The following is a 9,229-nucleotide window of genomic DNA, read 5'->3' as shown; positions in this document are numbered from 1 at the left end:
AAGGGAGACGAGAACAATGGTCTTCTATCCTTGTCTTGCATGTTCTGCTTTTTTCAAACTGCAGAGTTCTTTGATGTATATTATAGTTTTGTACCTGATGCACCTAATCATACAACCTATCACAACAATCTCTTTAGAGAAAAAAATCCATTTGTATTTAGTTAGACGTCATATTTTCATGTTCTAAATCAGTTATAAACCTAATCGTCAGGACTTCACATCGGTAAAAACTACAAATATCTACAACCAAATATCTAGACATCCAAAATATTCTGATGGTCAAAACATAAACCAAAAATGCGAGGAAGTTAATTGTGTACTACTGGGATCATATAATGATCACATAGTGTGCGAGTGTTATGTGTCAACGCTCAAATACAACACTGTATACTGCGTGTACATTTTAAAAATAATATGAAGCTGATGTGTTACATACAGTCCAAATTCCATTCCTTAAATCTCCCCCTTTGATTGACCTCCCCACCATACACATCTTCCGGGCCTGCAGTGGTGCTACCCGGCACGGTTGACCCAAAGAAAACCCCAACCACCAAGCGCCCATCCGACCTCATGTTTATTCTTCCATGATGAGTCCAACCTGCCCAATCAGACTTCCACTGACTGGCCTTGAACTGAAACTGTATACAACTTAACCATCCCAGCCATCCGCGGCCGGCTGTGGAGACCAAGGCTGCATTAATTGCAACGGCCGGCCCTGGTTGTGCACCGAGTCCAATGCATTTAGCGTTTCTAATTGGGAAGGAATTGGTTTGTTTACATTGGCTGCAGTTGATAGAGCTGGACCCTTACTCCCCCCCAGCCAACCGGGCTAAAGTCCTCTCAAGGAGAAAAGGCCCGGCTCCGAATCTGAGCGGAAAGGAAATGATTTGGAACAGTGTAGAGGGATATTTACTCAATATAATTTTGGGTACAATGCCACGCTGTGAGGTAATCGAAGACTCTCTATTTACTGTACAGTAGAGGAGAAACTGCTTTAAAAACCTTTAGATTCGCAGTCCGACACACAAAGATAATCATTTATAATTATATAAAACAGGAAAATTCAGTATATCCTGAAATTTAACTGCATAACTTACTACTAATAATTATCAATGTGCAAATTGATTAATCAATTCATCTTTTCAGCCCTAATCGTGCCCTCTTCATTGCATCAGCATACCCTTTAACAGTATCATGACTTATTACATTGCACTAATACAATAGTCAAGCATGATCCAAAAAAGAAGGCAGTATAATAATATGAAGGCAGTTGAGAAAACCTTTTGTACATTGTGTAATTTCCTGTGACAATACAGCAGACGAAGTGACAGCGAAATTATTGCAATTTAGCTGCAAATTCTGTCGTCGCCACAACATTTCCACTCAATAAAACGCCTCATATATGAAAGAATATTTTATTTGTGATTTTAAGCTGAATAGGGAACACCGCTGCACTTAGTCAGCTCTAACACCACGTATCAAGCCATGTGCAGGCTCATACCTAACATATAATGAGAAATCCCAAACTCTGGAAAAAGAACACCACATCCAACATGAAGCCTGCAAACGGGTTACCGCACACACACCAGTCGACCACGATTATTTTCTCATTCCTTTTTCTGTTTATGTTGAAACTCACATTGTTGAAATGATGCCAGTTGGAAACATCGCCCATAACTAATTTGTCTATCCTCTTGGTCAAGCAGTACACGTGTGATTAGCTTGCTAGAGCTTTCGCTGATACGTATTATTGGAAAGCTTGTACTGTAACTCACCCCATGTAGCGTGGGAGTGAGTGATGAACAGGGCGTTTGAAAAAAAATAGTTTGTATTTGTATTGTCACTAAATCTGATATGGTATGGATTAAATTACAAATTTAGTGGATTGTGGTTTACTATAGGTGATTCAAATTGGAATTTGGAAACCCTTTAGATGAGTCAGCAGAAAAGTACCTGGCAGTGTCTGTGTGTGACGGCTTCCAGCGTATGGCTGCCGAACAAAAACACACGTCCAACGTTGCCATGATTCTTCCAACACGCACGGTTTTCCCTCGCTGCAGCAGCCTGCTGTGGGACATTTTAAACCCATTTGGCTGCTACCGAAGTGTATAGCTCAACATTTTAATTACCACCCACTTAGACACACACACACACACGCCGTCCACCTGGACGCCTTTTTTCTTTTTTCTCACCATTATCCAGGTCGCGATTATCTTTTCCACCGTGGCGAACCAGTTCCGAACACCCGCAGACCCAAACCCATCCAGAACAGCTGAATGGACGCACACACGCACGGATGCTCCTGTGCGAGCGGACAACCGTGTGACACACACACACACACACACACGTGATCCTGCATGGTCCCTATGTGAATGGAACAATTGCATGTGCTTTGGCAGCAGAGACACAGTCACATCTCATTAGCTTAACGGGACAGGCGAAGGGTTCTGACAGGGTCCTGGCCGTGGTCGGTGTGGCCCGGGGTGACGGGGACATGCCTGTGGCTGTCTTTGTGTACTCTGCGGGCATGTGGTGAAGACTGAGCACACGTAGCAGCTGAGGCCTGGCGGCCTAAGATTCTGGGTGTCCACGCCAGCCGCCGCCTCACCTTACACGTCTTCTGTAATATCGAACTCTCACTTTCTCGTTTTTTTTCGTACTTTCCCCCGTCTCGTACTTCCACACACTTCCGCGCACACTCACATTGCACATACATGAGGGGAAACAGTGGGTGATTCTGTGTACCGCTGTGCCACGATGAGCTCAGCGCTAACTTTGAATGCTAACCAACAATCTATTTGGCTTGGAGGGATTATCTTTAGTCTGTTAACCTGATTTTATGGTTTTAATTCAGAGAGTGTCTTTGAAGGAACAGTTATACAATTTTGGAAATAGCTTGGCCTTCTTACTGAGAGTTAGATGAGGGTATCGATAGCATTGTAATGTTTGTTATATTCAGCTACCAACAGCCGCTTAGCTTAGTTTAGCTTTGGGTATGGATGGAAAATGGAGTAGATGAAGAGTGAGTCTGTCTCTGTCTGCAACAAAATCCAACTTCCCGCGCCTCTAAAGTTCACTAAAACACCTATTATGTCTCGCTCATTTATTACGGACAAAGAATGTAGTGTAAAAGTGACACGTTGTGCCTTTTACAGTGCTTTATGTGCCTGAGTTCTTCTTTACCGGCAGCAATAACACAATTTGAGGAAGTTATTGCTCTTGTCAGAGAAATAATTCCGGAGCATTAACCTCTTTAAAAGTTGACATTCTCACTTGGTTTTGTGGGGTTTAAACAAACTAAATAGAAGTCGTTCATTAGGGAACTTTAGAGGGTCTTGTCTGCAGATTTTTAGCTTCAGACAGAGCCAGGCTGTTTTTTTTAGTTTAATTAAGTGAACCAGCTACTGGCTTTAGATACACAATCCCGAAATGTTAAACTGCAACATTAATTATATAGTATAACTCTTTTCTCCGTCATGTTGTCTGAACACCAATGTTCCTATGCTGTTAAAAATGTAGGATGTGTCATTTGTTGCACATCCATGTGTCTCACATTTCTTCAAAAAAGTATTGAAAATGAGCCTCCAGGCTGCAGCACTTTTCACTCAGTGCCCTCTATAGATGTCTCCCCGAGGGGTCTTTCGAAGAACACGTGTTTTTAATAAGGGTCTTTTCGTCTGGCCTTGCATAAATGTTTAGCAGCGTTCCTTCGGGGAACTGGGGCCTGTCTTTACAGAGGAGGCTAATCAGCTGTAAATTCTGTTTTAAAAAGGAAAAGGAAGGCATGGAAGGAGTTAATCTCCAAGGCCCATTGAACCTCCTGTCTCACCCTTTATTCACTCTCTCTCCATCTCTCTCCGATGCACACATGTACATACAGTGCATGCACTCCCCCCTTCCAGAGAGGGAAAGGAGGAGCAAAACTAGGAGATGAAAACAAAAAGGAGAGAGAGAGAGAGAGAGAGAAGAAAAGCTGGAGGCTTTGACAAATGATCCAATAAACAGGTAGGGAGATTATGGGCTGGATGCCCACTGGGAGAGGAAGTGGGGCAGTAAATATTTTTTAGAAGCTGTCAATAAATGTCTGGTGTTGAATTGAGAGAAGTATCGCGACCAGGGCCAAAGGAGATTGGGCTTCTGTGCTGGTTAGGGGCCGGTTGTCCGTGGGAGAGATTGGTAAATAATATCTGGACAACAATTTAAGTGCCAAAATAATGTTTGAAAGAAACATTGTTTTAAATTCCCTTGTTCGACACAAGGCATTCATCATTCAATTCAGCTCCCTGGAGCAGATTCTACCTGACGTTTAGAGGTCAATTAAATGAAAATCAATCTTCATGCTGTCAACATGCTGACAGACAAGTTCTCAAAAACTTAATTTATGAGGTATCAAAAAGATTAAGATCATGTGCATCCGTCTTTCTTTTGGCGATGAATACAGTTATGCTTAGCAGTGCAGAAAGCAAAGATTCAAATCTAAGGATACCAATATATTTATTGAGGTTGTGGCATTTGTTTGGTAAAAAGCAAAAAATTGTATATCCTTTTGAGATAAGAAGCAGAGTAACCAAATTTCTGAATATAAGATAGTGGAGAAGATCTTTGCACTTGCTGCATTTTGAATTTAACCTTGCACGTTTTTTTTGTAGTGGGCAGCAACTTTAGATTGTATGAACCAGGAAGGAGATGTAAAATGCCAAACCCTATTTCTTTGGAGTATGCAGTGATAATTATTGGAGAGACTACTATCCCCGACTCGTCCTTTCAGCTCCATAAAGATCATCAGAACACAGTCTCACTTTCCCACAACCTTCAACCACACATGTTACTCAGCAGCCCAATTAAAGCTGATTTAAAAGTTCACCTGTGTGCCCATTGGCAAACGCTACCCTGAGGGCGGTGCATCCGCATGATTGATGGGTTGATAAGATAATGACAGACGGCCACGGGACTCTCCTGCGGTCCCGTCCCGTTCTCTAACTCTGATTGGTTAATATTCTGGTTTAGAAAGATCCAACGGTAACCTGTAGTAAATAAGGTCAGCCTGACAAGAAGGGTTGCAGAGATGAAAAACAAAGTAGTAATGAGAACTTAAAAAAAAAAAGAGTCCTATATTGTGTAATGATCATTTTTCCTTTTGACTCACATTGTTATTCAGTAATTATCAGTATTATCATCATTGGCAGGTCTAATTAGCTTCCATTCGCACTTTGAATTGTTCTTAAACCCACACTGGATGATTGCTGTATTCACAAACAGTTAGATGGTCAAAAGTCGGTGGAATGGAGAAGATAATATTTTTGAATAATAACTGAGCATTTGACCTATACTTCCATTGTTAATAACAGCTATAGGAAAATGTAACTATTTTAGATCTCTCAGTTATCAGACATTAAGAAACATTGGGAAACACAGATTAAATTCCCCTTTATTCCGGTGTGCCAACGATCATGATTAGTGGACATAGTATGAAAGTAGATCCCCTTTTTAACAATTGTATGTGTCGTCTTTGTGATCATCGCTACACCAGCACGTGTGGTCTCTCCTACACACGCACACACACACTCACACGCACAGGCTCAAGCACGTACACAACAGAAGGCCCTGCAGATATGGGAGAAGTTCCAGGATATGGATACTTTTTTTTAACACCTTCTTCCTCATCCTTGGAACAGATCCTCTTAAGTTTCTGTTTGGTAAGCAGAGAGAACATCCTCAAGTCACTCCTGTTCTCTCCTCCCCGGCTGGTTTCTCGTCCAGGGGATGATATTTCAAAGATCCGCTTACACACTGCGCCGCCGCTGCCAAGGCGTGGTGGCCAGAGGTTCAAGACCCCTGAGCCAATTAAATGCAGCGCAGACAACAAGCTTCTCCGCCGTTTGAGGTGTTAACATTTCAACACGGCTTTTACAGGAATGTGTTGCTATGGAAAAGTGCATGCAAAGTTCTGCATTAAAATAACTTATTTTAATTTTTTCCCCCTACCATATTTCTTCAAATCAATAAAGGTATACACATTATGTATCAACATTGATTATTTAATGTATATATTTTTCTATTTACTTACAGTAGATATATTGTAACTTGGGGGGAAACTGCTGCCAGTGAAATACTGTAATTTCAATCATCAAAGTAAATCCCGATAACGTTAAATTAAAAATAATTGCTGTGTCCTTTTGATACGGATACTGTAAAGTACAGTCGTTTGCTGCGAAAGCTGTTGCCAGCAATGTAATGTATGTCTAAGCAATAACTGAATACGTAATGTTGCTAAACTGTATGTAGAGATGTACTTGTTTTATTTTTAAGATCAACATGCAGAAAGAAACTCCAATTTGAATATCAGCAAACACTTTTGAAAAGGGTTTTCTTCAAATAGAGGAAGCATTTTGTAAAAATAGTTTAAAAAAAATAAATAAAAACACGTCTGGAGAATTTAGAGAAACTATGAGAAATGTTAAGTGAATTTTATCGCAGTCCCAATCCCTAATTTGATCAACTTCATCTTGGCCCAATGCACTGTTAAAGTAGCAGGATTAACTGGTTGAGTTTAAAACGTCATTCTCTAATAAACGCCACTCTTAATTATTCTTCCATCCTCCATGCCGCTTTGTGTCTAAGTTGGCCTGACTGTGCCAGAGACCAAAGGTTCAAACCTCTCTGACGTTTATGCCGCTGCCCTCGAAGCAGAAGCAGCAGCTACCAAACAGACATCACATCCAATCATCATCACAACCCCTCAGCCCTCCGTGAACAAGTAGGCGGTCCGTAGTTTCACCTCCAAAACTCCTCAGAACCCCGGCAGACTCACCGGTACCGCCTCAGACTCCCATACACTCTGCAGCTACGCTGTCTAAAACGCATGTCAGACAAAAAATCTGCATCTTCTCAACCGTTATCTTTTTTTGATGGGCAATTGACTTTGGGAGTGGGGATTTCTGGAAAGGGGGGGGGGAGGGGTTGTGTTAGTTGAGTTCATCTGTGCTTACCAGTAAGAGCTGCAGGGCCTCCTGCTCTGTTCTGCAGTGATGCCTGCGTGCTGAGTTTGGCTTGGCTTGAGTATCTGCACTTGATGGTTTATTCATATTCAGCGGTGCAGGACGCTTTGCCATGAGGCCGCTCACACTCAATATGTCTGCGAAGAAGTAACAGAAAAGAGGAAAAGAGTCCCAGTTTTCGCTGCGCAGAGATTGGAGCAGCGATCAGTTTCAAAGTCGACCCAACGCCACAGACTTTCTCCCTCTCCCCCCTGAAAGACAGATGTTCTACAGCTGTTAAACAGTGATTTTACTCAACGTCCAAAATATGGAGTCTGTTTTGTTTGTTGAGTTATTTGTTTGGTTTCATCTTCTTCATTTTCCTTATTTTGCTAATTTAGTGCTGGTTTCTTTCAACTTCCTCCCCTCCAGTCATCGGCCATTCCCGCCAATAAATAGTTTACCTGCACATGCACAAGTAAACGCCACCGAGATGCCCAGTGGCTGCCCAGCCATTGTGTCCATGGCTCGTGTTCATCAATTAACAAGCCACTTGCTATTCAAAAACAAACAGCATCAACTTCCCCTGAAAAGCCCAGTCAAAACAAGCAGCAAAGGCTGGCTTGTCCACTTAATCAAAGCCAGATGTCTCCTCAAAAACTATTTCTCTCTTTCCTCACTGCACCCCTTTATCCCATCGCTCATTCTCCCCCCCTCACCCCCCACCACATTCCCTTTCCTGTCTGTGCAGACGGCTGGTCCTCAGGAGTCGTGATTTGGCTTTCTTGTCGGCTCTCCGTCGGTCTTTTCGTCTTCTGTGTCTCTTTTTCTTCCTTCCTTCTTTTCTGTTTTCTAGAGTCAGTGTCTCGTCGAGCCTGAACGGACCCGCGCTGACCTTCTGCAGCGTTCACAAGCATTCAAGGTGAAAACTTGGACCCACGTGGCAGATGCCTCGAAAGAAGTGCCCTCTTGCAGAATAGCTTCCAGTCGATCTGCCTGCCCACTTGATGCAATGGCGATTTTAGAAATACATGCCACAACCTGTCCGTCTCACTAAGAGCTCTCAGACTCCTTTCCGTTTACTTTAGCGTGAGCCACGTCCCTTTGGTTACAGCTCTTTGAAGGGAGAGAGCAGTCTTGAGCCTGTCGACACACAATTCTCAGTTCGTTGGAGCCGGAGCCAAGCACAGAGTGAACACTAATTTACTTTTCCACCTCAGTGCCGAGAAAAAACACCATTTCCCGGAGATGCTAAACAATGCAGGCAGTGCTTTCCTGCTAACTGCTCTTCGGGGGGGGGGGGGGGGACCTCGCAGTCCTACTGCTGCTGCTTTCAGCTGGCTATCTTGCTCAACCTCTTTAATGTCAGAAGCAAATAGCCCCCAGTGTTGTCCTTAGAGCTCAGGCACAACTCGGGGAGGCTCAATGGGTCCGTGGAGAGTAGCAACAAAAGCACCGGCCGGCGTGTTTGAAGTCAGCCCTTGTGATTGGCACTAATTTACTGGCTCTTTACCCTCTCTGTTCTTTTGAACTTTTTGAATTACATTATGTTGTAATGCATTACAGAATTAGTTGTGATTTATTCCGCTGTGGCAAAACAGGAACTGCTGTGTCAAAAATGTCAAATGTTCTGCTCTTAGTTGAATTCCTGAGAGTATTTCATGATGGAAACCACAGTCTCCGACCAAATTTTGTAATTTTCTTTACAGTAGCAAATCAGAATAATCACTAATTAAACATGGCCCTACATAGCTTCTATTAACATTTTCAAAGTTGCACGGGTCACTTGTGCCCTGCACTTATTTTTTGCTTAACGTACCATTAAAATGAACTACATTACTTTGCCAGTGTTGGCCTCGGAAAAGGAAACAGGCTGATGGAGCCTATTTCAAATACAAGCAGACTGGCTTCCCCGGCCTATTTCTATCAATTCCAGACTTTGTTTTTTCTCCGCAAAGCGTAACAGCCATTACATTTTCAGAAATCCCCCAATTCTGTGCAAAACTGTATGGAAACATTTTCAGATTCAGCTGATCCGAACAATAACTTCACCTCAGCCTTCGCATATTTGAGTTCACAGCAGAAAGGTACTAAAAAACGTCACCTAAATGATCAAATTTTCACACGCAAACTCAAAATTCTGACGAATAGTACCTCTCAACCACACTGTCCCTAATCCTTGCTGTTATCACGCTGACATTGCTTCACTGGGATGGAGGCAGGGGTGGCAGATTCTTGAGGGGGACACTTGT

The sequence above is a fragment of the Gasterosteus aculeatus genome, chromosome 17 (assembly GCF_964276395.1).
Source record: "Gasterosteus aculeatus chromosome 17, fGasAcu3.hap1.1, whole genome shotgun sequence".
NCBI classification, from domain to species: domain Eukaryota; kingdom Metazoa; phylum Chordata; class Actinopteri; order Perciformes; family Gasterosteidae; genus Gasterosteus; species Gasterosteus aculeatus.
This window is presented reverse-complemented; position numbering follows the sequence as displayed.